The sequence below is a fragment of the Oryctolagus cuniculus genome, chromosome 6 (assembly GCF_964237555.1).
Source record: "Oryctolagus cuniculus chromosome 6, mOryCun1.1, whole genome shotgun sequence".
NCBI lineage: Eukaryota > Metazoa > Chordata > Mammalia > Lagomorpha > Leporidae > Oryctolagus > Oryctolagus cuniculus.
Window position 1 is genome coordinate 13757968 of NC_091437.1, and position 25870 is coordinate 13783837.

General features: G+C 41.4%; 1 long non-coding RNA gene across 13 annotated transcripts in view; it reads right to left on the bottom strand.

Moving 5' to 3' along the window:
- LOC103347857 (uncharacterized) overlaps positions 1-25870 on the bottom strand; it is a 371873-nt gene that overhangs the window by 46978 nt on the left and 299025 nt on the right. For all 13 annotated transcript variants that reach the window (XR_011389670.1, XR_011389669.1, XR_011389671.1 and 10 more), the window contains one exon: positions 16033-16130. This is a non-coding gene — a long non-coding RNA (uncharacterized lncRNA). The remainder of the gene's footprint in view (positions 1-16032; positions 16131-25870) is intronic.

Consider the following 25870-nt stretch of genomic DNA (forward strand, 5'->3'; position numbering starts at 1 on the left):
GCCTGAGTACTTGCTTGCCCAGGTGCATTAGCAGGGAGCTGGATCAGAAGTGGAGCAGCCTGGACTCAAGCCGGTGCCCATATGGGATGTCAGTGTTGCAGGTGGCGGCTTAACCTGTTATACCACATCGTTGCCCCAGCCTTATCTTTAAAAACAATAATGCTACTCCCTGAAAATGTCTTTCCTACAGGAAACAGGCTACACCTCTGTTGGGCAAACAGGGGCAAAGGAGGTAAAAGAGACAAAGGAGCAAGAGAGGAAGGAGGGAACCAAAGTAAACCCCATCCGGTGTACGGCACTGGAAAGGTGGCCCTGACAAAGACTTCCATCCGGCACAGAGTCAGTGGCGGCCGCGGCTGAACTCAGCTGTGCAGAGCTGATTATAGAAGATGAAAGGACTTGGCGATTTATTTCATCTCACACTGAAGCACTGCTGACAACTCAAAGTGAGGACAGAGGATTCATTTGTTCAACTTCTGTTCTAAAAAACAGACTTCAAATGAGACCACAGAGAAAAAGGAGGAAATGCTGTGGTGTAATAAAATGTCTATTTAAAAAATGAAAAAAAAAAAATGCAAGGGCTGCAGCGTTTGTATTTTGTGGATGGCTTTGGAAGGAAAAGGGGGTGGATTTTTTGTGGTTGTAACTAATTCCAGGGAACACAGCTGAAGTATGCGCCCTCAGTCACTAATCAGATACATCGGGGTCACCTCGTATGACCAACGCTCTCCTGTCCACTTCATCCCTGAGGCCAAAAATGAGTCAGAATGCAAAGAATGTAAAACCACGATATTTAAGGACTGCTTAGAAAACTGAAGGTGAGAAAGATTTCATGCATCTTTATACAAAGTGACTAAGCATATATCCTATGATAGATAATCTATTGTAAATTTAATTTTTTTAGCAGCAAATTATTTACTTTCTTTATGGGCATATGGGTTGTCCTATATTTTTTTTTTGTTTTTCAAAATACCCAGGGAAAAAATAACTCTCCCCAAAGAAACCTTTTATTTAAGGAATACAAATTTCCTAAGTACAACTTTAGGAATATAGTTATTCTTCTGAACATCCCCGCCCTCCCACCCCTCTTACCTTCCTAGTCTCATTCTCTGTTAAGGTTCATTTTCAGTTAACTTTGCATACAGAAGACCAACTCTACACTAAGTAAAGATTTCAAAAATTTATACACACACTCATGTTTGAGAACAAGTTTTACACTTAATTTTCAGAATGCAATTCATTGAGGACAGAGGTTCTGCATGGGAAGTTAGCACACAGTGGCTTCTGTTGTTAATTTAACAATTAACAACTCTTATGTATGACGTCAGCTATCACCCAAGGCCCTTGACATGAGCTGCCTTGGCTACGGAAGGCTTTTGAATCCACAAACTCCTTCAGCATTTTGACAAGGCCATAAGCAAAGCTGAAGTTCTCTCCTCCTTTCAGAGAAAAGTACACCCTTCTCTGAAGGCCATTTCTTTCCACTGGGGTCTCACTTACATAGATCCTTCATATAGGACATTTTTTGCCATAGTGTCCTGGCTTTCACTGCCTGAAATGTTTTCATGGGCTTTTCAGCCAGACTAGGAAAACTTAAGGGCTGATTCTGAAGTCAGAGTGTTACTTAAAGCAATTGTCATTCTGTAAGTCTGCTGTGTGGACTGTTTATCACCTTGGAACATTCTCTCCTTCCTATTTCTGTCTATTATTATTACCTGACACTTGATCCTACATATACGATCACTTCAATACTTAATCCTATCTATATGTTCACTGTAACACTTAACATGATCACTTTAACACTTAAGATGGCATTTTTACCACCCAGCTTAATGTTTTGGGGTCACATGGCAAGATTTTAAACTGTACCCCAGAGGCTGGCGCCGCGGCTCACTAGGCTAATCCTCCGCCTAGCGGCGCCGGCACACCGGGTTCTATTCCTGGTTGGGGTGCTGGATTCTGTCCCGGTTGCCCCTCTTCCAGGCCAGCTCTCTGCTGTGGCCAGGGAGTGCAGTGGAGGATGGCCCAGGTGCTTGGGCCCTGCACCCCATGGGAGACCAGGAAAAGCACCTGGCTCCTGGCTCCTGCCATCGGATCAGCGCGGTGCGCCGGTCGCAGCGCGCCGGCCGCGGTGGCCATTGGAGGGTGAACCAACGGCAAAGGAAGACCTTTCTCTCTGTCTCTCTCTCTCACTGTCCACTCTGCCTGTCAAAAAATAAAAATAAAAAATAAAAAATAAATTAAAAAAATAAACTGTACCCCAGAAGTAAGTCTGTAGTAATGTATGCAGACCTGGAGAGGGCTCCAAGATGCTGGAAAGGGAGGGAGCTCACTGATAGTCCGGAAAAAGGTAGTTTAATGAAAGTGGAGATACTGTAGTCTCAGGGAACAGTTAGGGGAAAAAAACTGCAGAGGAAACTCTTCCAGAATTAGTGGGACACGGTGGACCTATGTGGAGGGCGCAGGCGCCCATGGCTCAGGACCCCAGCTGCCGAGTCTACGCACCAGCACTGGAAAGAGAGGTGAGGCGAAACTGCAGTAGCCTGAGATACTGGCGGAAAAGCAGCAGGAAGTGCCTAGAGGGAACGAGGCTTGAAGTGTCGTGGGGGAAAGTTCACCAGGCTAACTGGAGGAGAGAAAAAAATAAAAATAAAAGGGACCAGTATGGGCACAATTCTCTTTCTCCACTCACCTTACAAAGGTATATGAGATAACAGAGCAGACACCATTTTGGACATACGTAACAGCTGCACCAGCTCGGGGCTGCACCTGCTCTCAGCCAAACAGAAAAACTTGACTCTGACTGGGAGTAATAACAGGAGACTAAGACCTTAGTGAATGTGTGCAGCCTATGAACCGGGACTGTGAAAAAAAAAAAAACTGAGGGTGTGTGGCAGAACTCATGGTGTGGCTGAGACATGAGTAGTCCCGTTGGGAGACGCCACAAGCTCAGGCTACGTGGTGAGAGACATTACAGGGGAATCTGAGCTTACACTGAGGACTGCACAGATCCTTTGTGTGGTCCTTGGGAGACAGCAAATATTATACCCACAGGGGCCAGCGCTCAGGCACCCGATTGCTATCAAGGACAAGAGCTCAGCTAAGCAGAATTACTTCCCTTCTGAATAAAAAAAAAAAAAAAAGAGGGAGAGAAGATTTACCATGCCAAACCTGGGTGTGTCACCTTTGGCACACTCTTAACCCTGAATAACTGAACAGAGCTCTCTGGCCACACCTACCACAAACCTCTAGAAATTCACCAAAAGCAGATAGTCCACTTAATCTAGAGTCCTAGTATAACAAGAACAGCCACCACAGCGAGAAAAAAAAAGAAACCAAAGAATATCTCCACAATGCCAAACAATAAATGCAGTAACTGAGGAAACAAGCAGAAGGAAAACATCATGACACTCCCAAATGAACATGACACTCCAACACAAGATTATGAAGATGATGAGATAGAAGAAATGCAATATACAGAATTCAAAAACTTTATGATAAGAACACTTAGAAGTTATCAAAAGCAAATGCATGAACTACAGAAATCCACCCAGGACAGGACAGAAAATCTCTCTTGTGAAAATGAAATCTTTAGGAGGAATCAAAATGAAATGAAGAATCTAGTAGAACATGAAATTGTGATATTGAAGAGAAATCAAAATGGAATGGAGAATTCAATAGAACAAATGAAAAACACATTAGAGAGCCTTAAAAACAGAATGAGTGAAGCCGAAGAGAGAATATCAGACTTAGAAGACAGAGCACAGGAAAGTATACCGTCAAAAAAAAAAAGAAGAAGAAGAAGAAGAAGAAGAAGAAGAAGAAGAAGAAGAAGAAGAAGAAGAAGAAGAAGAAGAAGAAGAAATTATCAATTCCCAACTTGACCCTCACTGGGATTAAACATGACAATAGGTCTGATCTGATTTCATCAGCATTTAAAAAATCATCTATTATTTTTCACTTTATGTTTCTGTGTGGGAGCAAACTGTTGAAATCTTTACTTAATGTATGCTAAACTGATCTTCTGTAGATAAAGAGAATCGAAAATGAATCTTGATGTGAATGGAAGGGGAGAGGGAGTGGGAGAGGGGAGGGTTGCGGGTGGGAGGGACGTTATGGGGGGGAAGCCATTGTAATCCATAAGCTGTACTTTGGAAATTTATATTCATTAAATAAAAGTTAAAAAAAAAGAAAGATCTCCACGAGTGAGATCCTGTCGCTCCCTGTCTTCGTGGGGGAACGACACAGGACCCTGCGTTGTTCTTCTGTCTGCTTGGCCCTCCCCGGGTTTGCTGCTGGTTCTTACCGGGTTGGCTACTGTCCCTTCCACCTCCGTGGAAGGGCGGTTCCCCCTGCCACATTCCCCACTTCCGCGGGGGAGCGGCACACCGCCGGCCGGCTCTCTCGGGGGCTGCACAGGTGTTCCCCTTAGATGTTCCTGGTGCATGTTGTCTCTCTCCTCCTTTATAGTCCTCTTCCACCAGTCCCAACTCGGCTGCCCACACGCCGAGTACGCTGCTCTCCTCCAATCAGGAACAGGTCCTGCAGCTTGTTGGTTGAACTGGAGGCAGCTGTGTAGAAGCTGTTTCCTCCTCTCCCAGCGCCATATTGTGGGAGAGCAGATGCATAGAATAAGTCTTAATTCCAGTAACTCAGTCCAGTCCAGGTTGCTCCCCACAGATCCCCCTTTCTTTTTATTTTTTGGCGTTGATACGCGCCTGTCTTCGGTGCCCCGTGGCACACACTCTGCTCTGCTTGCTAGAGTTGCCCACAGGTGCTTACAAGTCCTATCAATCAGGCAAACCGAATCCAGGTCCTCTCTTCGCCATGTTGTGAGGAGGTTTTTAGGCGCTGATGCGTGCCTGAGTTCGGTGCCCTGCAGCGCATGCTCTGCTCTGCTAGAACTGCCTGCAGGTGCTTACAAGCCCTACCAATCAGGCAAACCAAATCCAAGCCTTCTCATTGCCGTATTGTGGGGAGACTTATTGATGTTAATTCGTGCCTGTCTTCGGTGACCTGCAGCCGCCCACAGGTGCTTACAAGCCCTACCAATCAGGCAAACCGAATCCAAGCCTTCTCATTGCCGTGTTGTGGGAAGACTTATTGATGTTAATTCGTGCCTGTCTTTGGTGACCTGCAGCCGCCCACAGGTACTTATCGTCTTACTAATCAGGCAGACCGAATCCAAGCTCTCTCATTGCCGTGTTGTGGGGAGGCCTTATTCTTCTCTATTTCTCTACCTCCGGGCATTCCTATTTCTCCTATTTTACTTCTATCTGCCAGCATTCCTATTTCTCTCATTTTACTTCTAAACTTCTGTTTCTCTTATCCCTGTGGCTTCATCCTCCCTAACATATTTTTCTCTACCCGGTATGTTTCCTAACTTTTCTTCCAACAACATTCCCCTCTCATTTCTCCTGGCTTCTCCCCACAGTCCGTATCCGAGTCTAAGTTTCTTCTAGGTTTCACTTTCACTTTCAACCTGCAGTCCGTATCTGAGTCTAAGTTTCTTCTTGCTTTCACTTTAAATCCTAACTTCTTTCCCACAGTCTGTATCCGAGTCTATGCCTAGGCTTTCAATAGCTTCTTCCGGCACCTTTTCCGTCCGGCTTTCCCCTAGGCTCTTCTAGTCTCTCTCTCCGGTATTTTCCTGCTTCTTCCCGTTTCTTCCCTCCTAAGTTTCCTTATCCAAGTCACGGCCCCATTATGTCGCTCCCCCTCTTCGTGGAGGAACGACACTAAGTCCTGCCTAGGCTTCATATCCGAGTCACGGCACCATTATGTCGCTCCCCATCTTCATGGAGGAGCGACACTGAACCCTGCCTAGGCTTCATATCCGAGTCACGGCACCATTATGTCGCTCCCCCTCTTCGTGGAGGAACGACACAGGACCCTGCGCTGTTCTTTTGTCTGCTCGGCCCTCCCCGGGTTTGCTGCTGGTTCTTACCGGGTTGGCTACTGTCCCTTCCACCTCCGTGGAAGGGCGGTTCCCCCTGCCACATTCCCCACTTCCGCGGGGGAGCGGCACACTGCTGGTCGGCTCTCTCGGGGGCTGCACAGGTGTTCCCCTTAGATGTTCTTGGTGCATGTTGTCTCTCTCCTCCTTTATAGTCCTCTTCCACCAATCCCAACTCGGCTGCCCACACGCCGAGTACGCTGCTCTCCTCCAATCAGGAGCAGGTCCTGCAGCTTGTTGGTTGAACTGGAGGCAGCTGTGTAGAAGCTGTTTCCTCCTCTCCCAGCGCCATATTGTGGGAGAGCAGATGCATAGAATAAGTCTTAATTCCAGTAACTCAGTCCAGTCCGGGTTGCTCCCCACAAGATCCCAGTGGAAAGAATGGGTCATCAAAGAAGGAGGTACTTTTCTCTGAAGGGAGGAGAGAACTTCCACTTTGACCATGGCCTTGTCTAAATATGATCAGAGTCAGTGAACTCAGGGGGCTTCCATAGCCTTGGCAGCTCATGACAAGAGCCTAGGGTGATTACTGAGGCCATAAACAAGAGTGTCAATTTGTTAAGTCAACAACAGGAGTCACTGTGCACTTACTCCTCATGTAGGATCTTTGTCCTTAGTGTGCTGTACATTGAGGTCTAATGCTATAACTAGTACTCAAACAGTATTATTCATTTTATGTTTCTGTGTGGGAGCAAACTGTTGAAATCTTTACTTAATGTATGCTAAACTGATCTTCTGTAGATAAAGAGAATCGAAAATGAATCTTGATGTGAATGGAAGGGGAGAGGGAGTGGATAAGGGGAGGGTTGCGGGTGGGAGGGACGTTATGGGGGGGAAGCCATTGTAATCCATAAGCTGTACTTTGGAAATTTATATTCATTAAATAAAGGTTTAAAAAAAAAGAAAGTATACAGTCAAACCAAAGAAAAGAAGAGGAAATTAGAAATCTAAAAATTTTTGTTGGGAATCTACAGGATACTATTAAAAAACTCAACATTCGGGTTCTAGGAGTTTCTGAAGGCATGGAGAGAGAAAAAGGATTAGAAGGCCTTTTTAGTGAGATACTAGCAGAAAACTTCCTGGGTTTGGAGAAGGACAGAGACATCCTAGTACAGGAAGCTCATAGAACCCTTAGAAAACATGACCAAAAGAGATTCTCACCATGACACATTGTAATCAAACTCACCAAAGTGAAACATAAAGATTCTAAAATGTGCAAGAGAGAAACGTCAGATTACTCTCAGAGGATCTCCAATTAGACTCACAGCAGACTTCTCATCAGAAACCCTACAGGCTAGGAGGGGATGGCAAGATATAGCCCAGGTACTAAGAGAGAAAAACTGCCAGCCCAGAATATTATATCCTGCAAAGCTCTCATTTGTGAATGAAGGTGAAATACAGACCTTTCATAGCAAACAGAAATTCAAAGAATTTGTCACCACTCGTCCAGCCCTGCAAAAGATGCTTAAAGATGTGTGACACATAGAAACACAGAAACACGGTCATCAATATGAAAGAAAGTAAAGGAAGAAAATCTCTCAGTAAAAGATCACAGGAAGTTCAAAGCAGATATTAGAAATATCTTTGGAAAAATGGCAGGGCAAAGTCACTACTTATCAATAGTCACATTGAATATAAATGGCCTCAACTCTCCAGTTAAGAGACAAAGACTGGCTGAATGAATTAAAAAACAAAACATATCTATTTGCTGCTTACAAGAGACACATCTTTCTAATAAAGATGCATGCAGACTGAAAATGAAAGGTTGGAAAAAGATATTCCAGGCCAACAGAAACCAAAAAAGAGCTGGCGTAGCCATCTTAATATCAGATAAAATAAACTTTAACACAAAAACTGTTAACAGAGACAAAGAGGGGAACTAAATAATGATTAAGGGATCAATTTAACAGGAAGATGTAACTCTTATGAACATATATGCACCTAATTACAGGGCACTGGGTTATTTAAGATATGTTAAGGAACTTAAAGGGAGACTTAGACTCCAATACAATAGCACTGGGGGACTTCAATACTACACTTTCAGAAATAGACAGATCAACTGGATAGAAGATCAACAAGGAAACAGCAGATGTAATCGACACTATAGCCCAAATGGATCTAACACATATCTGCAAAACTTTTCATCCTATACTTAAAGAATACACATTCTTCTTAGCAGTACATGGAACCTACTCTAGGATGACCACATACTAGGCCATAAAGCAAGTCTCAGCAAATTCAAAAGAATTAGAATCATACCATGCAGCTTCTCAGACCACAGTGGAATGAAGCTGGAAATTAGCAACTCAGGAATCCCTAGAGCGTATGCAAACACATGAAGACTGAACAACATGCTCCTGAATGAACAGTGGGTCATAGAAGAAATCAAAAGAGAAATCAAAAACTTTCTGGAAGTAAATGAGGATAACAACACAACATATCAAAACTTATGGGATACAGCAAAAGCAATGTTAAGAGGAAAGTTTATAGCAATAGGTGCCTACATCAACAAATTGGAAAGGCACCAAATAAATGAGCTTTCAATGCATCTCAATGATCTAGAAAAACTGCAGCAAACCAGACCCAAAACTAGTAGGAGATGAGAAATCATTAAAATTAGAGAAGAAATCAACATAATTGAATCGAAAAAAAAAAACATTACAAAAAAATCAGCAAAACGAAGAGCTGGTTCTTTTAAAAAATAAACAAAATTGACACACCATTGGCCCAACTAACCAAAATAGAAAAGACCCAAATCAATAAAATCAGAGATGAAAAAGGGAATGTTACAACAGATACTACAGAAATAAAAAGAGTCATCAGAAATTACCACAAAGAGTTGTATGCCAGCAAACAGGGAAATCTATCAGAAATGGATAGATCCTTGTACACACACAACCTACCAAAACTGAACCATGAAGACATAGAAAACCTACACAGACCCATAACTGAGACAGAAATTGAAACAGTAATAAAGGCCCTCCCAACAAAGAAAAGCCCAGGACCAGATGGATTCACTGCTGAATTCTACCAGACATTTAAAGAAGAACTAACTCCAATTCTTCTCAAACTATTCAGAACAATCTAAAAAGAGGGAATGAAATCCTCCCAAAGTCTTTCTATGAAGCCAGCATCACGTTAACTCCTAAACCTGAAAAAGATGCAGCATTGAGAGAGATTTACAGACCAATATCCCTGATGAACATAGACACAAAAATCCTCAATAAAATTCTGGCTAACAGAATGCAACAACACATCAGAAAGATCATCCACCCAGACCAAGTGGGATTTATCTCTGGTATACAGGGATGATTCAACGTTTGCAAATCAATCAATGTGATACACCACATTAACACACTGCAGAAGAAAAACCATATGATTATCTCACTAAGTATGATGTTTTCCAGATTCATCCATTTTGTTGCAAATGACCGGATTTCTTTTTTTTTTTTAAACCACTGTGTGTGGTGGAATGAGACAGCCATGCTAAGATGGCCACTGGCAAGTGAGTGTCAGTTACTCAGGAATGGCTTTGAAACCCACCTGGCAACAGAGCCTGCCTGGCAACAGGCTGTGATTGGATGGCTTTGAAACCCACATGACAAATGGAGCCTGCCTGGTAACAAGCTGTGGTTGGTTGGGGCATAGACCGCCCCTTGACCAGATTGGCTGCCTTGGATATATAAGCTGTTGTACCAACTGAAATAAATGGGTCCGCGGGCTGCTCGCCCCTGGCCCACTTTCACCCTACTCCCGGGGTCTGTGTGGTGACTCCGCACCTCTTGCTCCCACCACGCTCCTCATCTCAGAATGAATCCACAGCAATAACTGTGTAGTAGTCTATAGAGTACATATCCCATAATGTCTTTATCCAGTTTTTGGGTGATGAGCATTTAAGTTGATTCCATGTTTTAACTATTATGAATTGAGCCTCAAAAAAAACATGAGGGTGCAGATAACTCTTTTTTTTTAAGATTTTATTTTATTTGAGAGGTAGAGTTACAGACAGTGAGAGGGAGAGACAGAGAGAAAGGTCTTCCCTCTGTTGGTTCACTCTCCAAATGGCTGCAACAGCCAGAGCTGCACCGATCTGAATCCAGGAGCCAGGCATTTCTTCCTGGTGTCCCATGTGGGCACAGGGGCCCAAGGACCTGGGCCAACTTCTACTGCTTTCCCAGGCCATAGCAGAGAGCTGGATTTAAAGTGGAGTAGCCAGGTCTCGAACCAGTGCGCATATGGGATGCCAGCCCTGCAGGCAGAGGATTAACCTACTGTGCCACAGCACCAGCACCCAGATAACTCTTTTATTTAATGATTTAATTTCCCTTGGGTAAATTTCAGTTGTGTGATGCCTGGGTTATATGGTGGGTCTATATCCAGATTCTAAGGTATCTCCATACAGTCTTCCATAGTGGTTTTACCACTTAACATTCCTACCAACAGTGAATTACGGTACCTTTTTCCCCACATCCTGGCAAGTATTTGTTGCTTCTTGATTTCTATATGAAAGCCATTCTAAACAGGGTGAGGTAAAACCTCACTGTGGTTTTCATTTGCATTTCCCTGATGGCTTGTGATCCTGAACATTTTTTCATGTGTCTGTTGGCCATTTAGATTTCCTCTTTTGAGTATCTGTTTATGACCTTTGCCCAATTCTTAACTGAGTTGTTTGTTTTGCTGTTGTGGAGGTTCTTGAGCTCTTTATAGAGTCTGGTTATCAATCCTTTATCAGTGGCATAGTTTGCAAATAATTTCTTCCATTCTGTCAGTTGTCCACTGCCCTCCTGGGCCACAGCAGAGAGCTGGACCGGAAGAGGAGCAACTGGGACAAGAACCCGGTGCCCATATGGGATGCCAGTGCTACAGACGGAGGATTAACCAAGTGAGCCATGGCACTGGCCCTGGAATGTTGCTTTTATACCCAATTTGCTTAGAGTTTTATCATAAAAGGGTGTTGTATTTTATCAAATACTTTCTCTGCAGCTAATGAAAGAACCACATGGTTTTTGCTCGGCAGTTTATTACTATGTTGTATCACATTGATTGATTTGGGAATGTTGAACTATCCCTGCATACCAGGGATAAATCCCACTTGGTCTGGGTGGCTGATCTTTCTGATGTGTTGTTTTACTCATTTGGCTCCAAGTTTGCTGAGGATTTTTGTGTCTATGTTCATCATGGAAACTGGTCTATAATTCTCTTTCTCTGTTGCATCTTTTTCAGATTTAGGAATTAGGGTGATGCTGGCTTCATAGAAAAAAATGTGTGAGGATTCCCTCTCTTTCAAGTGTTTTGAATAATTTGAGAAAAATTCAAATTAGTCTTCTTTAAATGTCTGGTAGAATTCAGCAGTGAATACATCCAGTTCTGGGTTTTTCTTTGTTGAGAGGGTCTTTATTACTGACTCAGTTCCCATCATGGTTATGGGTCTGTTTAGGCTTTTTATGTCTTCAGGGCTCAATTTAGGTAGATTGCATGTGTCAAGGGATTTATCCATTTCTTAAAGGTTTCCCAATTTGTTGGCATATAGCAATTTGTAGTAATTTCCAATTATTCTTTTTATTTATGTGGTGTCTGTTGTTACATTTCCTTTTTCATCTCTAATTTTATTGATTTGGGTCTTCTCTCTCCTTTTATTTTGTTAGTTTGGCCATCGGTGTGTCAATTTTATTTTTTAAAAAACCAGCTCTTTCTTTCATCGATCTTTTGTACTTTTTTTGTTTCAATTTTATTGATTTCTTCTCTAATTCTTATTATTTCTGTTCTACTAGTTTTGGGTTTGGTTTTCTGTTGTTTTCCTAGATCCTTGAGGTGCACCGATAACTCATTTATTTGGTGCCTTTCCAATTTATTGAGGTAAGCACCAATTTCTATAAACTTTCCTTTTAACATGGTTTTTGCTGTATCCCCTAAGTTTTGTTATGTCATATTGTCATTTTCATTTTTTTCCATTTCCCTTTTGATTTCTTCTGTGACCAGGAGCATGTTATTCAGTCTTCACGTGTTTACATATGTTACAGAGCGTCCTGAGTCACTGATCTCCAGCTTTATCTCACTTTAGATTTCTTAACATTTCTTTAAATAGCCAGGTGCCCTGTAATTAGGTGCATATATGTTTGTAAGAGTTACATTTCCCTGTTGAATTGATCCCTTATTCATTACATAGTGCCCTTGTCTCTTTTAACAGTTTTTGTGTTAAAGATCATTTTGTCTGACATTAGGATGGCTACACCAGCTCCTTTTTGGTTTCTGTTGGCATGGAGTATCTCCATCCTTTCACTTTCAGTCTGTGTGCATCTGTGTTGGTGATATGTGTTTCTTGTAGGCAACAAATAGATGGGCTGTTTTTTAATCCCTTCAGCCCATCTGTGTCTTTAACTGGAGAGTTGAGACCATTTACATTCAAGGTGACTATTGATAAGTAATGACTTTGTCCTGCCATTTTTCAAAAAATATTCCTATATTTTACTTTGAATTTCCTTTGGCATTTTATTGAGTGATTCTCTTCCTTATCCTTCTTTCGTAGGGATGACCATCTTTCTATGTTTCTGTGCAACACATCCTTAAGCATCTTCTGCAGGGCTGGGCAGATGGTGACAAATTCTGTCAATTTCTGTTTATTATGTTATGGAAGGTCTTTATTTCACCTATGTTCATAAATGAGAGCTTTTCAGGGCAGGGTACAGCATCCTGCATTGACAGTTTTTTTTTTCTCTTAATACTTGGATATATCTCACCATTCTCTCCTAGCCTGTAGGGTTTCTGATGAGAAGTCCACTGTGAGTCTAATTGGAGATTAGGTCCACCACGTCCCTCTAATTTGCGTAGAGTTTCCTCTGTGGTTTTCTCCCTAACTTGTCCCTGAGACTGCACTCTCTCCACTTCTTTTAAACTATCTTCTCCTAGACTAGAGCAGTAAGCTCCCTCTCTACTCCCTACCATCTTGGAAGAGCCCCCTGTAATTTTATAATCCTGGTCATTTCATTTCACAAATCTTCACTTTCTCCATGTATTGTATTTGCTTGAATTTTTAGAAAAAAGTTTCTATTTCCTTTTAAGTAAAATATGCTATTATTTTTCATCAGCATAGTTAATGTTTGACAATGAGCAATATTTTTCAGTTCACAGACTTACATAAATTATTATGCAATCTAATTTACCTAGTGAAGTGGTCTTATCCCAAAAGATTTCTAAAGATTGGTAATATCCCGTGCTGGAAGCACATTAGTTATTTATGATCCATACACAAATACAGATCCAAATGTTAATGAAACAGATTAAGAAATGTATTCTGCCTACAACCATTAAGTAGCAGTAACATGAGCACATCTTTCTTAAGCAGTTTCCTTCTTAGGCAAATCAGTTAAATGACTGGTTCTTTGCCATGCCATTTATATCAGAAAAGTGGTTAATTTCACTGTTTTAAAAAACCACCAGAGCAATATACATAGAAAACATTATAGCTAAAATAAAGGATGTAGCTCCTTTAGCTTTCTCAAATCCATTCAGTTCAAGAGTTGATTTCTCAACAATGTTTTTGGAGCACCTGCTGTGTGTCAGGCACGGTTTTGGATACAAAAACAGCAGCGTTTATCAAGGGCTGGTGTCACAGGAGGCCACCGGGGTAAGCTGTGCAGGGTGGCACTGCATGTCTGGAAAACCAGTGGGCACAGAGCCCACCAGGCCAGAGTGGCCCCTGGAGCCATGCAATTCGAATGCACAGGTACACCAACAGGTAGTCAAGATTAAGGATCACATGCTTGATGAAGAAAATGAGTATCAAGGGGATGCCTGCAAAGACCTAGTAGGGGTTAGGAGAAGGGCCGCATTGCTGCAGAGTCCAGGGAAGGTCCTGTTAAAGATCTCACAGCGAAGCTGGGACAGGAACAATGAGGACCTCCGGTTTTGAGAAATGTAGAGAAGAGCATCCTCAAGAGGTCAGCGTGGAGTGAGAAGGGCAGTCCTTGGGCTCAGAGCTACCACGTGGGGAGCGAGGAGGGGCAGCACTGGGGGCTCGGGCTCAGAGAGGGGCTGCTCGGCCGACAGCCTGCCAGGCTGGTGAGGCAGGCAAGGAGAAGCCCCCAAGAGAGACGGAGCTCAGTGACTCGGCCTGGAGCACAGGCTGCCGAGTCGGCCATGGCTGAGTCACAGGGTCGGCCAATGGGATCTGCAAGGAAGATCAACAAGTAAGGGGATGAGTTCAGATCGAGGGGGGGTTATTTTATTGAGGGTCTCATGGGAAAATAGCAATTCAAACCGTACAGAAGCAAACAAGCCAAGGATGCCAGAGACTTGTTTTTCTGGATGAATAATCATTTCTCAAAGATGCTCAGGCCCCAAACTGTGCATTCCTTGCTCTCTGCCAGTGAGTAGCTCTTAAACCAAATGAAGGATGAACACACACAGGAAAGAATCTATCACCAGCAGCAGCCCACGCACCAGCAGGCTAAAAGACCAGCGGCCCTCTCCTTAGGATGCACCCAGCTATACTTCACAACAATGAGCCTAATATTGAGTACTCAGTGTTACTCCAATATTGGGTATATTTTTTAAAAATCAAGGGAAAATGAAATTAAAATTTCAGTTTATTTGGTGCAAAAAAATTGAAATCATAAAAAAGTGTTTATTATGAAACAAAAACTACTCATGGATTTAAATGCATTTTTATCAGAATAAAATAATTTTTAATTGCATTTTTCCATGATTTTTGAAGGATATTCATAGCTTAATATTGAATAAACATCCAGGGTAACACTGAGTACTCCAAAATACAGCAATATTGAGAATAGCTTAATTATATACAGCTTAATAATGAATTTCTTTTAGTATACCACACCAAAATGTATTAAGTTTTCTATACTGGCTAACATTTATTATTGAAAATCTCAAAGATAACCTGGAGTGGGAAAAACACATGAAATATAACAGGTATTCTTACGTATACAATCCACAAATGTTTCAATGTGTACATGAAGTCCTAAATTTCAATTATTTGTTTGCAAGGTTATTTAATTGAAATTATTTGAGTCGTAAGTTAAACTTGGACGTTACTTTTGTAAAACGATTGTTTTAATTATTTGAAAGGCAGAGTGACACAGAGAGATCTTCCACCTGGTGGTACATTCCCCAAATTCCCGTGCCAGCCAGGGCTGAGCCAGGCCAAAGCCAGGAGCCAGGATATGCACCTGAGTGACCCACAAAGGCCCAACTACTTGAGCCACATTCTGCTGTTTCCCCAGGTGCATTAGCAGAGAGCTGGGCTTGGACTGGTGCTCTGATACTGGCGCCAGTAGAACTGCACATAGTACCTTAACCTGCTGTACCTTGAGGCCCACACTTAGAATATTACTTACTTTTTTAGGATAGAATTTACCTCCAGGGGCAGGTGTTGTGGCACAGAGTTAAACTACCACCTGCAACACCTCCATGCCTTAGGGGCAATGGTTCAAGTCCTGCTTACCGCGTTTCCAATCCATCTCCCTGCTAATGTGCCAGGGAAAGCAGTGAAGGATGGCCAAGCGCTTGGGCCCCTGTCACCCATGAGGGAGACTCAGAGAGACTTCCTGGCTCCTGGCTTCAGACTGACCCAGGTTCAGCCATTGTGACCCTTTGGAGACCGAACCAACAGATGGAAAATCTCTCTCTCTGTCTCTGTAACTCTCTTTCAAATTTATAGATACATTTATATTTCACTTCACCATAAATAAATCAATAAATCTTTTTAAAGAATTATTTCTGTATGATAAAATGACGCTTATTAAATTGTTCTGCACTAATAAGGGACACATTGTGTGTGTGTGTGTGTGTGTGTGTGTATAAATGATGTTTCCCCATTAGCAGCTCCAGAGCAGAACAGAATATAATGGGCAACATCATATGTACATGCAACTTGGGGCACAGATTTTATTTCTACAGAGAAAACTTTGCGGAAGTCACAATTGATCTTAGAAACTTTTGAAAAAGTTCGTCATGAAATAAGCTTTTCATATATTTCCCCTTAGAGAAAAGGTTAAAAATAAGTCAACAGTTAATACTTCTAGGAACACAGAAATAAGAAAAAGAAATCACTGACTCACCATGTGAGACTATTAACAAGCGAGTTTGGCAATTGGGCAGTTTTGATGATGTTCTTCACACTCTGCCCTCTCTTTGCTTTCGTGGAGGTGTAGATTATCTACAGCGAAACAGGTGTAGAGTTAATGGGCTCAGACAAACGCACACACCCACTTACACAGTACCCACTCCACAAAAACCTTCCTGGCCTTTCCCAGGCCGTCTTCTCACCCTTTCCTGCTGAGGCAATCATGTTTCTAATCTCTATCACCACAGCTTAATTTTACCAGTTTTAATAATTCACTAAAGAGAATTACTTTATGTAGCAATAAACAGGCATGAATTATTAATAGTCTCAACGACATGGATGAACCTCTAAATAATAATGAGTGAATGAAACAAAACACAAAGCAGTTCCTACTGTATTATTCTGTTTATAGGAAAGTATAACTAATCTTTGGTAGACAGAACTCTGGAAAGTGGCAAAGCAGATGAGGAGGCGAGAATCACAAGTGGCCATAAGGAAAATCTGCAGTTTTACTCACAGGTCAAAAACAGTCAAAGCATATAATTTACATGTCGTTGATTTTTCACAGCAGCTGTTTAACAGTAGCAACTCTAAACTAGCAAATTAGTTTTCTGAATAAGGAAACATCATTTTGCAAGTTACACTGAACTTTGGCCTACAAAAGTAATCTTTCATAATTTTTTTTATTTTGGAAAAATTCTGACCATTCAAATGTTTTTTGCTAACCCAGTTTTTTCTCTCCTTCTCCATGCTTTTAGTTCCATGTTTGTTAAATGTCTTGATACCTCTTTTTATTTTTTCTTTATGCTTTTTGGTTGGCCTTCTTCTATTATCTTCACACCAACTGAATCTTTTCTGAATCTTTAATCTCTTGCTATGAATTTCAATACCTTTTTTCATATTTCAAATTTCCTTCTAATTTTTTATAGCTTCCAATTTTCTATTATGAGCTTCTACCTGTTCATACATTACATTTCTCTTTACTTTAAATCTTTGAAAATACTCTTAATTTTAAGATTCTTTGGGTGACCAGAGGGCTCAAGTTTTCTTGCAGCATACACTACAAAATAATGATGTATTCAACTCACTTTAGTCTGAGTCAATGGCTTCTTTATTTAATGCTGGTGTAGTTTTGATATGCAACCACCCTTGCCTATCCAGTATCTTGGATATGTGTTATGAGACGTATAATGAACTTAACATTAAGAGTTCTGTGAGTGGCCGGCATAGTGGGCTAAGCCACCACCTGCAGTGTTGGCATCCCATACGGGTACCAGTTGGAGTCCCAGTTGCTCCACTTCAGACTCAGCTCTCTGCTAAAAGGAACGGACAGCCCAATGCCTTGGGCCCCTGCATCCACATGGGAGACCTGAATGAAGCTCCTGGCTTTGGCCTGGCCCAGCCCTGACCACTGTGGCCATTTGGAGAGTAAACCAGCAGACAGGAGATCTCTGTCTCTCCCCTTCTCTCTCTGTAAGTGTACCTTTAGAATAAATATTAAAAAAAGTTATTGATAACTACCATCATTGCAAAAAGGCAATTATATCCTGAACTTTATAATAGTTTCAATAATATACTTAATTATTTGTGGTACTAGTTGATCCATTAAAGGACATGGCCACATGCCCAGTTCTACATTTGGAATAAATAAAATGCAAATAACGTTATTGGGGCGTTTTTGTCAGCCTGGGAAATCTCACCATGTGCCATTTACAGTGAATTTGTCTTCCTTAAAGTAGATATTTAGTGACTTCTGCTAGCATGGAAGGTAGCTGCCTATTCCTGGAACTCATCAAAAATGAAACTGTATGTAAGTACTCCTTGCTATCTTGCTTCCTTCATGCAAATACTAGTTTTGAGATGTAGCCATGTCCAAAGTTCCTTCTTGTTTGTGGTTAGGAACTATTCAATTGTATAAATATGCAACAGTTTCTTCATCCATTTTCCTATTGATGGAACTTTGCATTATTTCAAATTTTAGCCATTATTATTTTATTTTTCTCAATTAATACTTAAAAATGGAATTGCAGTGTCATTATGTACATTTATATTTTATATCATCATCAGGGGCTTTCCTATGCTTACTGTTTGAGTACCGTATTTTTTAAAGATTTATTTGTTTGTTGGTTTTGAAAGGCAGAGCAATAGACAAAGAACGGGGAGGGGGAGATATTCCACCTGTGGCTTCAGTCCACAAATGACTACAACAGGTCTTGGTGCCAGAACCCATCAACTCCATTCTGGACTCCCATGTTGGTGGCAGGGCCGCAGGCAGTTGGGCCATCCTCTGCGGCCTTTCCAGGTACATTAGCAGGAAGCTATATCAGAAGCAGAGTAGCTGGGACTTGAACGGGCATTCTGATATGGGATGCAGCAACTAAACCTGCCATAACAAAATACTGGCCCAGTGATCTATTTCTTCTACCCCTTTAAGTGTAACTTGAGTGTGTCTTTAGACATGACAGAATGTTTCTTACAGACAACACGTAAGTGGATCTCACTTGTGAGCCTGTCTATTTTCTTTCTAACAGAAAGTTCAGGCCAGTTACTAATAGATGTATGATTCTGTTCAGTTCAATTTAATTCTACCATCTTGATATTTATTTTCTATTGGTTATATTGTTCAACTATTTCTATCTTGTTTTGGGTTTACAGAATAGAATACTTTTATAATTCAATTTTATCTACTCTATCCACTTGTTAGCAATAGTTTGGGGGGGGGGGCACAAGTATGGTTTTGTGGTTATCCTAAAGATCACACTATGCACACCTACCACACTATCACTTGAAGTCATACATATTACTTACAGAAGAATCCAAGAAGTATATATCAGTATACTTTCATTTAACTTCCACTGAATTATTTGCATTCTTATGTGATCTGTAATCTGCTGTAATTGTTTTTGCTTTAAACAGATACTGGTTTTAAAGAGCTTCAACAGGATCGTGGGTTTAGTAAGATTGGAGTTAGAGTTCTAGGACCCCAGAGCAGCCAGGACCTGAGAGACCAAGAGCCGAGAGAGAGGGGTTCAAAGGCCTGAACCCTAAGAGGCTGAGCCTCTTTCCCCCTGAGGCATGTGCTGACGTGTAAGCCAGCAGAGAAGCAGAAAGGAGCTGTGATGAGATGAAGAATCCAGGTCATTCTGGGAGGCTTAAAAATGCAATTAAAGGAATACCAAAAGGATATGCTTCTGATGAAACTACAGCCTTCAGTTGAACCCCAGAAGGGCTACAGTCCAAGAGTGAGGTTAAACAGCAATAGTCTGGCCCAAAAAGACTAATCCTGAGAACAAACTCAATCTCTATTTGGAATACAGCAACCCATGACTGTGTTAATTGCCTCCCGGAACTAAGGAAATCCTCTCTCCAGGAAAAGAGCATTTTCTAGAAACACTGTCATTTTTATCATTTCTGTCTTTCAGCAAAGTATCACCAGGTATCTAAGGCAAAGATAAGGAAAATGGGACAACAGAAACAGATGCACAGTTGACCCCCACATTGATTCTCAGATATGGACGTTAAAATAATGTGAGGATTTCAAGAGTGCTGGAGACGCCAAGAGAAATGAAGCAGAAAGCTCATAGTTAAGTCCAAACAATAAAATGGACATTCTGAAATTAAGGAGTGATGAAATCTCACATGCCGCAGAACAGCTAAAATTAACACCCCTTAACCGCCTTGACACTGTGACAGCGACAGTGTAGAGCAGCCGAAACTCTCGCACACTGTGGATGGGCAAAAAGATGGCACAACTGCTTCAGAAAAACCATCCAAGTTCTTTCTACAACTAAACGCATACTTTACCTGTCATCGAGAAATCTCACTCTGAGGTAGTTAACGCAGAGCAAGGGAAAACGTCATTCACAGGCATACTTCTGGCAGCTTTGTTCATGGTAGCCCAACACTGCAACCAGTTCCGTTGGCCATCAACAGAATGGATAAAAATACAGAGATCTGGAGCTGGTGCCATGGCGTAGTGGGTAAAAGCCACTGCCTGCAGTGCCGGCATCCCATATGGGCGCTGGTTCGAGTCCCGGTTGCTCCACTTCTGATCCAGCTCTCTACTATGGCCTGGGAAAGTAGTAGAAGATAGCCCAAGTCGTCGGGCCCCTGCACCAGCATGGGAGACTCGCGGCCAACTGGGGAGGGAACCAGCGGATGGAAGACCTCTCACTCTGCCTCTCCTTCTCTCTCTGTGTAACTCTTTCAAATAAATAAATAAATCTTAAAAAAATTACACTGAGATCTATTCAAACAATGGGATACTACTGCACAATAAGAGGGGTTAAATTGTATGAACCTCAAACAAGATATATTCAAATTCTGATCCCCTGGACCACAGCATGTGGCTCTAGTGAGAAATCCGGCCATGACAGAGGTAATCAACTTAAAATAGGGTCATCAGGGCAGCTGCTAAACCCACTATCCTTGGGGTCTTTATGAAAAGGGGAAATTCGGGTGAAAAATGCAAAGAGAGGGAAGATGTGAAGATACACAGGGTGAAGACAGCCTCGCAAATGAAGGGATAGAGCTACACAAACCACTGAATGCCATGGGTACCTGGCCACAGCAGAAGCCGCAAGAGAGAGGGAAGGATTCTCCCCTAGAGCCCTCAGACAGCATGGTCCTCCCAACAACTGGACTTCAGACTCACAGCCCTCAGAACCACACGACAGCGAACGCCTAGTGTTTTCTGTCAAGCTGTTATTGACACTTTGATTCTACCACCCAAAAAAAAAAATATAGGGACCGGCACTGTGGCATTGCAGATAAAGCCACCACCTGCAGTACCAGCATTCTATATAGGTGCTGGTTCGAGTCTCAGCTGCTCCACTTTTGTTTTTTTGTTTTTTTTTGTTTTTTTTTTTTTTTTTTTTGACAGGCAGAGTGGACAGTGAGAGAGAGAGACAGAGAGAGAAAGGTCTTCCTTTTTGCCGTTGGTTCACCCTCCAATGGCTGTGGCGGCCGGTGCGCTGCGGCCGGTGCATCGCACTGATCCAAATCCAGGAGCCAGGTGCTTTTCCTGGTCTCCCATGCGAGTGCAGGGCCCAAGGACTTGGGCCATCCTCCACTGCACTCCTGGGCCACAGCAGAGAGCTGGCCTGGAAGAGGGGCAAGTGGGACAGAATCCGGTACCCCGACTGGGACTAGAACCCGGTGTGCCAGCGCCGCAAGGTGGAGGATTATCCTAGTGAGTCGCGGCACCGGCCTCAGCTGCTCCACTTCTGATCCAGCTCTCTGCTATCGCCTGGGATAGCAGTAGAGGATGGCTGAAATCCTTGGGCCCCAGCACCCTTGTGGGAGACCCAGAAGAAGCTCCTGGCTACTGGCTTTGGCGCAGTTCCAACAATTGCAGCCATCTAGGGAGTGAACCAGTGGATGGAAGACACCTCTCTCTCTTTCTCTCTCTCTCCCTCTCCCCCCTCCCCCTGTTTCTTCCCCTACCTAACTCTTTCAAACAAATAAATCTTTAAAAAATTATGAAAAAAACTAGACCAGTCAATAAATGAACAGACATGTTATTTTAACGTCCATATCTGAGAATCAATGTGGGGGTCAACTGTGCGTCTGTTTCTGTTGTCCCATTTTCCTTATCTTTGCCTTAGATACCTGGTGATACTCTGCTGAAAGACAGAAATGATAAAAATGACAGTGTTTCTAGTTGTAGTGAGATACATGTTAATACAAGTATAATATAATAGTAAAAGTAGAATCTCTCTGGTGGATATATATGGATATTTAATGTGCTATTATCTCAACTCCTCTGTGTGTGAATATTTTCATAAAAGGCATTAGTGAGGAGCTGGCATGGTTACACAGTTTATTACACTATCACTTGCAATGCTGGCATCCCATAATGGGGTGCCAGTTTTAATCTCAACTGCTCTGCTTTCAAACCAGCTGCCTGGCAATGCATCTGGGAAGGTAGTATATAACGGCCCAGGTGCTTGTGCCCTTGCTGTCCATGTGGTGACTCAGATGAAGTTCCTGACTCTTGGCTACAGTGGTCATTTGGGGAACAGAGCAGTGGATGGAAGATCTCTGTCACTGTGCAATTCAAAGTAATCAATAAATCTTTGAAAAAATATCAGAGAAAAGAAAAATGTAATATTGGAGTTTGCCAGCAAATAAGATATGTGGAGAGATATTTAGTCAGACTAAAGCACAGAATATATAAGAAAATTCAAAGTATTAAAAAGGATACAATGATAGAAGATGGAGAATTGAAGTCCAACAAGTATAATCGAAGCTGTATAGTAAAAAGAGTCACAGAATGGGCTAACCACAAATATATTTTAAAGTTAATAACGGAACAGGGTGCCTGGCTATTTAAAAGAACTATTAACAGATCTAAAAGGAGATACATACTCCAATATAACAGTAACAGGGGACTTCAACATCCCACTTTCATCAATGGATAGAGCAACCAGACAGAAAATCAACAAGGAAAAAACAGAGCTAATCAACACCAAATGGACCTGATATTTATAGAAATTTTCACCCCACAGTTGCAGAATATACATTCTTCTTACCAGTGCATGGAACATTTTCTAGGATAGACCGAATACTAGGCCATAAATCAAGTCTCAGCAAATTCAAAAAAATCAAAATCATACCATGTGAGACTGGGGAGGGGGCATAGCAGGTAAACCCACCACCGGCAGTGCCAGCATCCTATATGGGCTCAGGTTAGAGACCAGGCTGCTCCACTTCCGATCCAGCTCTCTGCTATGGCCTGGGAAAGCAGTAGAAGATGACCCAAGTTCTTGCGTCCATGTGGGAGACCCAGAAGAAGCTCCTGGCTCCTGGCTTCAGATCACCACAGCTCTGGACGTTGCGGCCAGTTGGGGCGTGAACCCGCAGATGGAAGACCTCTCTCTCTCTCTCTCTCTCCCTCTGCCTCCCGTTCTCTCTGTGTATAACTCTGACTTTCAAATAAATAAATAAATATTAAAGAAAAATCATACCGTGCATCTTCTCTGATCACAATAGACTGAAACTTGAAATCAACAACTTGACAATCTCTAGAACAATAGGCAAACATATAGAGACTGAACTACATGGTCCTGAATGAACAGTGGTTCAATGAAGAAAACAAAAGAGAAATCAAAAAATTCCTGGAAACAAATAAAGATGACAATATAACATATCAAATCTCACGGGATATAACAAAAGCAGTGTTAAGAGGAAAATTTATAATAGTTGGTGCCTAAATCAAGAAACTGGAAAGTCACCAAATAAATGAGCTATCAATCAATCTCAAGGATCTAGAAAAAGAAAAAAGATCAGCAAGCCAAACCCTAAACTAGGAGGAAAGAAATAAACAAAATTGAAACAAAAAAAATACAAAAGATCAGTGAAATGAAGAGCTGGCTTTTAGAAAAAAATAAATAAAATTTACACACCATGTGCTCAACAAAAAAAAAAAAAATAAAGAGAAACAGAGAAGACCCAAATCAATAAAATCAGAGATGAAAAGGGAACTGTAAAACAGATGCCACAGAAGAAACAATAACCATCAGGAATTACTATAGAGAGCTGTATGCCAACAAATCAAGAAGTCTAGGAGAAATGGATAGATTTCTGGAAATATACAATCTAATAAAATTGAGTCATGAAGACATAGAACACCTAAACAGACCAACAACCAAAACAGAGATTGAATCAGTAATAAAGACACTTCCAACAAAGAGAAACCCAGGACGGGATGGATTTGGATTCACTGCTGAATTCTACCACATAGTTAAAGAAGCATTAACTCCAATTCTCAAGCTACACAAAATGATTAAAAGGAAGGGTACCTCCTGAACTTCTTCCATGAAGCCAGCATTACCTTAATCCCTAAATCAATAAAACAAACAATAGAGAAAGAGAATTATAGACCAATTTCCCTGATGAAGATAGATGCAAAAATCTTCAACAAAATACTATTTAACTGATTCCAACAACACATCAGACAGATCATTCACACTGATCAAGTGGGATTTATCCCTAGTATGCAGGGATGGTTCAATATCTGAAAACCAATAAATGTGATCCATCACATTAACAAGCTGAAGAACAAAAACCATCAATAGATGCAGAAAACCAGCAATAGATGTTGATAAAATTCAACAACCTTTTCATGATGAAAACCTCAAGTAAACAGAGTATAAAAGGAACATTTCTCAACATAATCAAGGCCATTTATGACAAACTCAGACCAGCATCCTACTGTATGGGGAAAGACTGGAGGCATTCTCACTAAAATCTGGAAGCAGACAAGGATGGTCACTCTCACCACTGCTATTTAATATGGTTTGGAAGTTTCAGCCAGAGCCATTAGGCAAGAAAAAGAAATCAAAGGGATACAAATGGGAAGGAGGAAATCAAACTACACCTATTTGATGAAGACATGATTCTATATATAGGGGACCCAAAAGACTGCACAAGAGACTATTGGAATTTATAAAGGAGCTTGGTAAAGTAGCGGGATATAACATCAACACACACAATGCCATAGCTGACAAAGGACTTCTAAGATCAATCCTGTTCACAATAGCTACAAAAAAACTTCAATACCTTGGAATAAATTTAACCAGGGATGTCAACAATCTCTATGATAAAAATTATAAAACATTTAAGAAAGAAATAGAAGACACAGAAAGTGGAAAAACCTTCCATGTCCCTGGATTGGAGGAATAAATATCATCAAAATGTCCATATTACAGGAAGCAATTTATAGATTCAATGTGATCCAAATCAAAATACCAAGGACATTCATCTCAGATCTAGAAAAAAAAATAAACGCTGCTAAAATTCATATGGAAACACAAGAGAACCCAAATTGCTAAAGTAATCTTAAACAACAAAAACAAAGCTGGAAGCATCACAATACCAGATTTCAAGACATACTATGGAGCACTTAAAATCAAAACAGCCTGTTACTGGCACAAAAACAGATGTGTAGACAAATGGAACAGAACAGAAACTTCAGAAATCAATCCAAGCATCTACAATCAACTTAGCTTTGAAAGGAGCAAAAATCAGTCCCTGGAGCCAAGACAGATTCCTCAACAAATGGTGCCAGGAAAACTGGATTTCCACATATAGAATTATGATGCAAGACCCCTACTTTAGACCTTGCACAAAAATCCACTCAAATGGATCAATGACCTAAATCTATGACCCAATACCATCAAATTACTAGAGAACATTTGGGAAACCCTACAAGACATTGGCATAGAGAGAGACTCCTCAGAAAAGACCCCATAAGCACAGTCAAAGGCAAAATTAACAAATGGGATTACATCAAACTGAGAAGCTTCTGCACTGCAAAAGAAACACTCAATAAGGTGAAGAGGCAACTGACAGAATGAGAGAAAATATTTGCAAACTATGCAACTGATAAAGGATTAACTTCCAGAATCTATAAAAAGCTCAATAAACTCACCAACAACAAAACAAACAACCCACTTAAGAAATGGGCAAAGGGCCTGAACAGACTTTTTTTTCACAATTTATTTATTTATTTGAAAGTCAGAGTTACACAGAGAGAGAAGGAGAGGCACAGCCACTGTGGAAGACACTATGGAGAAACCTTTGAAAGCTGAATATAGACATACCATATGAACCAGCCATCCCACTCCTGGGAATTTACCCAAGGAAAATGAAATCAGCATATGAAAGAGTGATCTGTACCCCATGTTCATTTCAGCTCCATCTACAATAGCTAAGATATAAAATCAACCTAGATGTCTATCAACTAAAGACAGGATAAAAAAAAAAACAAAACATGGTATATATACACTATGGAATACTACACAGTAGTAAAAAAAAGAAATACTGTCATT